Below are 9,479 nucleotides of genomic sequence, written 5' to 3'. Positions count from 1 at the left end.
AGCATCGAAGATGGCATGTACGCGTTCACTGTGCGCGGTGAAAACTCGACGAAATAGGAAATGTTCGGTTGAACAGTAACATATTAAATTCGCTTTGCTGACTGGGGGGCTGTGCCCCCCAGACCTCCCCTTATAACTACATTAACTAATACCAATAAATATGTTACTTTGTAAATTGTGTTTATTTCCTTATATTAAAAATGGGTATCGGTATTAGTTAATTTAGTATTTAGGGGGGTCTGGGGGGCAGAGCCCCCCAGTCAGCAAAACGAATTTAATATGTCAGCAGATTCGTTAGATGTAGGTAAAATGTAAACATGCAAATACATTGTGCGAATAGGTCACCAATATATTGTATACACCAAATACACACAATTTCGAAAATATTCAGTTTATATTTGACAATGGAGTGTACTGGTTGTACAATAAGTCTTGTAGACGCGTGCACTTTATTTAAAAATTGTACCGATAGTATCGAATTTTCGCGGAGACACGGAATACTTTCACACGAAACAAAATGTTCGCAGTGTGGAGAGAGTGCTGCGTTAAATGGAGAAACCTTGCAGTGGCGATGCCAACGGGTTAAAAGAGTGAAAAAGAACAAAAAAATAATAAGTAAAAAGTGTAATTTCATACAATCGATAAAAACAGACACTTGGCTACACAATTCACATTTATCTCCTGACAAGTGTTGCTTGTTTGTGTCCCTATATATAATTTTGAATCCGCCGCATCAAATATTTCTGATGGAAGAATTGAAAATGAATTCGGAAATAATATGTAACTGGAGCAGCTACATACGATAAGCATTAGAACACTGGCTGTTATTCAATTCTTCCGACCAACTGGGTGGTCCTGGGAAAATCGTTGAGATTGTCACGTAGAAAGTTCACTGGTTTTTAAATGAATAGCACTTTTAAAGGTTTAGCACTTTATTTTTATAATATGATCCCGACTGACTCTGCTTATGTCCGGTAAGGTCTTTTATAATGTCGTTGGTGATGGAGAAGGGGCCGATGATTGACAAGGTGGGATGTCAGTGAGAACGCGTCTTATCAAATACTTAAGTAGGTGGTCGTAATATGATGTTTAGGTGTCCGGTCGTGAGGAGTTCAATTGTTCGAATATCGATCGTTTAGGCGGGTGGCCGTAACACGATGTTTGTCCGATTGTGGGAAGAATTCGATTAACGTACGTTTAGGCGGCTCGTCGTAACAAGAGTTACACTTCCGAATATTTACCGATATCTCCCTTAAAGTGAAAAACGGGCACCAACGAATTACAGTTATCTTCATATACAGGTCTAATAAATATTTATGCAAAGTTTCATCAAAATGGGAGTGTATCAGTCCCCGATGTTCCCTTGTAAGATGCCCCTTTTATAACAAGAAGTTGGAAAAGCGAAATCGTAACACCCAAAATGAATATAATTGGTCGATACCTCGTTTGATGAAACGATCTGACCTGAGATACTCTCGTAACCCTGAAGGGCTGGACCAAATCGCCCGTTTTGCCAGTTGAAATAAACGTCGTGTTCGGAAAACGTAATGGAAACGACTTACCGATACGCTGTATAATAGAATACAAGATTTATAAATTCGCTTGTTAATATGCTCTGTGTTCGCTTGATGATCTGGAACACCAAAGAAACGGTAAGATTTTCGATCACGCACTTGTCGCGGCGAAAACGAACTATCGGATGAGAACGTCGACTAGGAATTTTGCGCGAGATCGACGGTCGAAGGGCCCGTCGCGCGATCATCGTCCTTGGAGGGGACGGTTTAACGAATCGTAGTGCGTTTTCGGCAGTGTCGCGTGCCCGGTGATTGGCTAAGACGCGCGAGCTAGACGAAGATCTTTCATCCCCTTTCTTCTATTCGTCGCCATGATTGTTTCAACGGTTTTCAGAAACTACGCAGTAATTCTCTTTGAATGTACAATTACTAAATTTTGCGAAAATCGCAGCTATTGATTAGGTCGAAATGTAAAATGAGATATAAGATTAAAATATATAGTCTTTTAATGAATGAAGCCGTCATCCGTATATTCTCCCTTAACAAAAATCAAAATTATTCGCTTTCCTGATTTGCAACAAAGATGGTCAATTTTAATAGTTTAAAAGCGGATGATGCGTTTATGGTAATCACAATGCCGTGGCAATAATACATTTGTTATACAATCTATTTGCATATTTGTTCGGTTGGATTCGGCATTCGCTTTCTAATGAATTTAAACAATTTTCTAGAACGTTCCTTTGTTCAAAATTTGCCGTTGTCGCCAGGCAGTTCTTAGAATTTTCAATACAATGGTGTTTATTGTCTCCAACGACCCTTGATTTTCGAACGGCGGTCGAACGTTCGCGACGTTCGCTTTCATAAGGGTTCTCATTCCTTACTTTCGTTGTTTAAATGCATATTCATTCGTCCACTCTTTCACGCTATCATTCCAATCAGGTAATAATGATCCTTGTTGGACCGGCTGACGCTTTGTGCAATAGAGAGAGAAAGAGTGTTCCAACAAAGGAGTTATTTCGGTTTTCCGTTTCTACGCAGTTAGCAGGGGAATTCCCAAAATGCGAAGCACTGGCTAACTGCGTAGCGCTGATGTTGTGCTACGGCTCTCTCTCTCTCTCGAGCTAACCCAAGTTTTTGTGCGCTGTATTAACCTGTATTATGTTACTTTGGTTGGCGACGATAGTTTCAAGGAGGGTCACGTAAACTATTGAAAAGAAGGAAATAGAAGAAAACCTTTCCTCGTGTACCTCGCATGAGGTACTCTCGTAACCCTCGAAAGGGCTTGACAAGATACACGAGTCCGGGATAGAGCAGATAAAGAAGAGAAAGCGATAGAAGAAGTCAAAAATAGAAAAGAATTAAACTCAAACTCTTCCTTGTACATCCCTGCATGAGAAATCCTCGTAACCTCAAAAGGTTTGACAAGAATGTACAAGGTCGAGGAGGAATGAAAAGATTGACGGAAAAGTGAAACACCCACCTCACTCCCCTTACATGAGATACTCTCGTAACCCAAAAGGGCTTGATAAGGGACGCAAGGCGGATAAATTTCAAATTTTCCGCTGGGGCGTAACAGTTCTACGAATATTTAAAAGGCTGTAGTTCCGAATAGCCCCGGTGGCCGATCGACATGGGCTTTGGAGGGGGGAGAGGGGGGAGGGAGAAAACCCCAAATATAAAACGGTATCCACATCAGACCAGTAGTTCCAGAGATATTAATTAAAAACTTTCGCAAAATACATAGAATTTTGCCTATACAGACGTGACTAACACAACCATCCCCGCTGTAGAAACCGTGGTCGTCAAGTGTCAAGCAGCCGATGGCACAGTAGGGGGTCTCGACCTGGGTATCTATAGAGTGTCTCATTCAGTTGTGATCATTGTACCATTGTATTTAAAGTAATTATTCTTGTGTTTTAGGCTTTGCCCCTCCACCGGTATCCCCGCCACGGAGAATATAACCTAACCTAACCTAATCTACTACGGTTTGATATTCGTAGAGTTGTTATATTCTGACTTGTACCTTTTTTATTTGCCATTTGTGCTTATTTGTTGCACAAATGATTGAAAATATCGATAGAAATTTAGTTTTTCAAGATCTTCTACATCTAATAATAAGAAAGAAGTAGTGCAGGATTATCTCGAAATAACCAAGTGGTCTCTGCTTCAAAATACGCAACACGGTATCCCCTCTTCTTTGCTTGAAGTCGCTCGCAAAGTGAGAGGTCCGTTTCTACGAGTCCCGAGCGAGTTGCTTATTTCGAGGTGATATTTGGAAATTCCCGGAGGGCAGTGGTAGGCGAGTATAACGAAGTGTTTGAATGAACGAATGATAAAGTTTCTTTACTTTGTAGATAGTACATATGCGAAGTGCACAAAAATAGAGGCGAGTATCATTAGACACTTTCGGCTGTTGAGTATAACTAACAATATCTTATTACCGTTACGACGTGTCTTTACACGAGCGCGTATAGCAATGGAATGGACGAGAGGAAGCATCACTTCCGTCGTCTACCGCGTGAACAAAAAGACTGCGCTAGTCAAAACATATCTGAGAGAAACGTATAATATAATTTTTAATTGAATATAATATAACAGAAAATAAAATAATATCACGAGGCAATCCTGTAGATGGCAACGCGGTCCTTTCCCCCCACCACGCCAATGCTGTCGCGTTTTCAAATTTCACTGGCATCGACAGTTCAATTAGTGCAACGAGCGGGAAAACAACACTCGAAGTATGGATTCCGAAAACGACAGTAAGTGTTTCTTATTATCTTTACTTCGCGAGTGTCATTGACAATTACATTACGTGACCATTTGTAACAAAAATATATTTTGTTTTGTCTCATGTACAGTGGGTTTATGTGAGCCTATAATGAAAATTTAAAATATGTCTTTCGTAGATTCAAATGAGTTATATGCATGGTTTTAATATTTCATCGAGACCGGTCAATGCATTTAGAAGTTACAATTCAAATTTCCGAGAATCGCAATCTAAGAACATAACTAGTTACGTTCTTAGATGAAAAGCCACGATTTTTAGAAATTAATTACTTTGTAGCCATAGTTAATCGAAATGCAAGGAAATCTGTTGGAAAGATAGGATTTATTTTAGGAGCGGTTACAAGGTGTAGGGTACAGTTTTCCTTTTTATTTATTCGTACAAAACATTTTACAAAGAGCGCCATGTTTATACTTTTCCCGTTCGATAGGCGTCCAGGTATTATCGCCGAACTCTCTATATCGAACGGGCGTCTAGGAAACTAACTCTACTAGGGCGTCCAGGAGATGCTCTGTACTCTCTCGACCGACAGGCGTCCAGGTATTATCGCCGTACTCTCCGTGTCGGTCGAGCGTCCAGGAACAGGTCTCCCGTACTCTCCCTTCTTCCGGTAGGCGTCCAGGTATTGTCGCCGAACTCTCCTACCGGGATCTCTCTCTCTCTCTTCTCCGGCAGGCGTCCAGGTATTATCACCGTACTCTCCTGCCGGAGCCCCTAACCTGCTGACCAAGAGCGGCCGATGGTCTTACCTCGTCCTTTCTCTCTGTTAACAACAGGCGAAATAGACCGAGGCCGTCGCGAGCCCTTATTTTATATCCGCTCGCTGCTATCCGCGGTCGCCGAAATCAACGATCTCGTCGTCAGGAATGAATTTGGCGTTTTCCGCGCTCGCGTTCCGCGTCTCCGCTCGCGCCTCGCGTCTCTGTCTCCCGCGATATTCTATCGTCGGTTTTCTCGAAATCGTCTGGACGTTTCCAGACTGCGTCGCTTTCGCGAAGTTTCTTTTTACCGTTGTTACAACTTGTAATTTCTCAGTGCATTGACCGATCTCAATGAAATTTTCAGCATACACATGACATATATTTTACACATGTCATATTTTACATTTTCATCACAGGCTCAAATACAAAAGTTAAAAAATTGTCCTTTCTAGACGCGTGTGCACAAGATATGGATAACTGCAATGCAGAACAACCGCAGCCGGAGCCGCTGGTCCAGCTGCAACAGCAGGTGCAGGGGCTGCAGTTGCAACCGCAACAAGAATTGCTGCAAACAGCACCGCTGCTGCAGCTACTTTATATGCAGCAGCAACAAATGCAAAAAATGCACGAACTGCTGCAGCAAATGGACCATCAGCAGGCACAACAGCAACATGCTGAGTATATCGTAAGTCGTTTTTTTACGTTCCTGTTTATACGTTATTTCTACTATTCCTTGTTTATATATAATAACATAATATTTATTTTTGCAGCCGCACCCATCGCTACAGCAACCGCCACAGCAATCGCTACAGCAATCGTGACAGCAACCGCCATAGCAACCGCCGTATGCCCAACCGGCAGGACATACAGTAAGTCCTATTTTTTGCGTTCATGTTTATACGTTGTTTCTGCTATTTTTTGTTTATATATAATGATATAATATTTATTCTTTCCGCAGCCGTATCAGCCGCACGTATCGCAGCTGAATTAGCTGTACGAGCCTGAGGAGCAGAACGTAAGTAGTTCTTTTACTTTCCTGTTTGTACGATTTTTCTGGTATTCATTGTTTATGAATAATAACATAATATTTATTTTTCCAGTCATACAGGGCAAAACAGTTACTAATTCGCCAGTACAGGCGAAAAATGAATCGGCTGCGGCGTGAAACAGCGCCATGGTCCAGCCGCGGTCGCGGGATGGCAATGGAGACGATCGTGGTCGCGGCTGTAATGGCCGAAACATATCATTTTATTTCTAATTTTATTTTTCTTATTATTATTATTTTTCTTCTTCTTCTTCTTCTTCTTCTTATTATTATTATTATTATTATTATTTTTTTTTTTTTAATTTTTTTTTTAGAGGTGGAAATGCATTACGCAGACCCCCGCAACGTATTGCGGAGGGACTGTGGGACTCTCCCTCCTGCAATTATGCTGAAGGGCCTACCCACTAAAACCACCTCTGACCCCACATATGGGCCCAGACCGGAATCCGCTCATCGCATTACTTCGGTCTGGGTCCGTGGCGTGCTGGCCTGCGCAGACAGCAGGCCTCCTCTATTCTACAGGACCTGGACGGGGGTCCTGTAGACATCCATCGACCCTCTTCGCCACCAGGACAGAGGTCGCGAACGCCGCGACCGCGTCCCACAGTTCTACGCTCCGCAGCATCACCCCCACGATGTTCTCGGGGGCGATGTCGTGGTCAGCTGCGTTGGCCACTGCGGAGCGTTCCTCGCTAAAGCGAGCACAAACGAAGAACGTGTGGAACGCGTCGTCTCGCTCGGCGTCGCAGTAATAGCACGTCGGGGACCTGACTTTGGCCATCCGGTACAGGTAGTTCCGGAAGTAGCCGTGTCCTGACAGGAGCTGGCTGAGGTAGAAGTCTACCTCGCCGTGAGCGCGCTCCTGCCAGGGCCTCAGGTCCCCGATTAGCCGGGCTGTCCACCGGCCCGTGCTGCCCGCGGTCCAGCGACGCTGCCACTCCGAGTGGGTTTCAGCGCGCGCTATACCCGCGGCCTCTGTCCTGTCCATCTCCGAGCTCAGCTCGAAGATCCTCCTCCTCTCCTTGGCGAGAAGATCGATGGGGAGGATCCCAGCGATCGCGAGCACTGCAAGTGCGGATACTGTACGATAACAGCTAACGACTCGCAGCGCTCCGCGACGCTGAACGGAGGCCATGCGTGTCCTGTATTTCTTGATGTCCAAGGCCCCGGCCCATATCTCAGCTCCGTACAGGAGCATGGACTGGACCGTGGACATCAAGAGCCTACGTTTCCCAGGCCTCGGTCCGCCGATTATTACTATTATTACTATTATTACTATTACTATTACTATTATTATTATTATTATTATTATTATTATTATGTTGTTTTATATCTTAATTATATGTTTATATATATATTTCTCTTATTTATCATGATATAATATTTTCCGCTACTTATGTTGTACTCATTTATTCCCCTTTCCTTATCCTGTGTACTGCCGTCAGTCAAATAAAATATTTTATTTGTTATTATATATTTTGTTTACAGTTATTTTAGTACCCGTCTCTTTCCTATATCCCCCAAAAAAGGAAAAGTGTGAATTATGTATATATACATTCATTTTTCACAATCAAATCATGACGAAGATCGTATATAAATGTAGGTACATATACTGGTTACATGATAAATGTTTATGGTATCTTTTATTTTTTTCATTGAATAAAGTAAATGCATTATCAATTAATTGCAATTTATTATTTATCAACAATTTTATTTTATAATTTATCATTTTCTTTTTATTTCGTTCATAGTATTACAATTCATGTTATTCAAAAACAAATATACTACGTTCCTATCACATTGATATAGTTCTTATTCCTAAACATTCGTACTTCGGAAAAAAAGATGGGATACCACTTATATATATATCGGAGTACCATATCGGGACATATTATTTTTTTAAAAAAACTAACCTTAGGCATTCGATTTGTAGGAATATTCTTCCCTTGGTTATGTTATATTACAAGAAATGTATATATAATATTTGGGTGAAGGAGTTATGTCATTCATACATTACCTAGGTGATGTATGCAGTATCGTATTTTATACTTTGGCGGTGGCATACATAATATAGCTATCGTAGCATCCGTGTGTCATTTATATTTGTATGCGAAAAGTGATGTAGAATAGCATGCCGTTAGTTGGATGCAATAACTGAGGTGGCGCTGAAATCAGTTTCTGTTCGGTCTAATTTTCGATGCAACGTTGACTGTTTTACCGACGCGGAATTCGAAGTTCGGCCTCGACGCTCGCATCACCTTAAGGGGGTAGACACGGCACGTGACCTCTCCGATTCGGGACGTCGGTATTACAGCAGTTTTTTCGTTGGGCCTGGTGGAGCCACTTGCGTGGTCTGTTACGAACTTGAAAGGTTTAATTCTCAGCTAGCGTGCGCGCAACACGATCTAGGAATGCAACAGCGCCTCAAGCATTTTTACAAACACATTCAAACGCTCATCTCGCCAGAGGCATCGCGACGATCCGCCTGAAGAACGAAAGCGAAACATTGGCGCGTGGTTAGAGTGAGATGTAGGGTGATCATGCTCTCCTTCTTTCAACCTAAATGATAGAATTGTCCCGCTCCGATAAATTCTGACTGACTGAACGCGTGGATTTTATATAGCGCACCGTAGCACCCCTCGCTGCTGAAAAATATATGCCTACTCTGAAGAACCGAAGGAACGTGCAATCTGAGAAACTTTTAAAAAAAAGTTATTAACTTCTTTAAATAAATGTTTCTTAATTAATAAAAATATACAGGATACGTCATGCAATTTCTGACGGGTTATATCTTGAATTTGATAAGAGATAGGAAAAAGCTGTTTATGTAAAAGTTCAATGGTATGATAATGTCTATTTTTCTGTGATTTCATCTTCTCCGTGAATGTAACGATGCACTCAAAAATGCAAATCCACTTTTTATTTAAATGGAATTGCATCAATTTTTACTTGTGTCAACTCCTTGAAACATTCTGCATAAAAAAGTACTAAGTATGGTACTATTAGAACTAATAAATGGAGGGACCTCGCATATATTCAGCCGAGATGTCAAATCTCGAATTAGATGCGACGACCAGCCAAGCGTGAACGTAGAAAGGGACAGACAGTGGAGGAGAGAGAGAGCGGTCTAATGATCAAAGGAAAGAGCCGAAACGTATCGGTGTGACTAATACTAATTCAATTATAAAACTTTTTTATTTTTGACTTTTTTTTACTGAAACTTTTACTAGCGCATTGGTAAAATTTTTCTGATTAAAATCATACCAAACACGATATAGTTTGAATGGGGCGAGGTTTGTTATGGGGCGCTGTGGAAAATCCAGGCGGGCGGCAGTCAAATCTTAGCGAAAGGGGACAATCTCAACATTCAGAATGTGAGAAGGACAGCATGACTGTAGTGCGTCTCTCTCAGCGTTCGGGCGATGTTGCCTTTT

The 9,479-nt window shown here is 41.8% G+C and overlaps 1 long non-coding RNA gene across 1 annotated transcript; it reads left to right on the top strand.

Moving 5' to 3' along the window:
- Nucleotides 1–310: 310 nt before the first annotated feature.
- On the top strand, nt 311–7,302 carry LOC117609754 (uncharacterized). The gene is made up of 5 exons (XR_004582671.2): nt 311–3,779; nt 4,134–5,685; nt 5,771–5,869; nt 5,959–6,015; nt 6,101–7,302. It is a non-coding gene; the product is annotated as an uncharacterized LOC117609754 (long non-coding RNA).
- The last annotated feature ends 2,177 nt before the right edge of the window (nt 7,303–9,479 follow it).

The sequence above is a fragment of the Osmia lignaria genome, chromosome 7 (genome assembly GCF_051020975.1).
Source record: "Osmia lignaria lignaria isolate PbOS001 chromosome 7, iyOsmLign1, whole genome shotgun sequence".
Classification (NCBI taxonomy): Eukaryota; Metazoa; Arthropoda; class Insecta; order Hymenoptera; family Megachilidae; genus Osmia; species Osmia lignaria.
The sequence above is the reverse complement of the archived record's forward strand: the minus strand, read 5'-3'. Positions and strand labels throughout refer to the sequence as shown.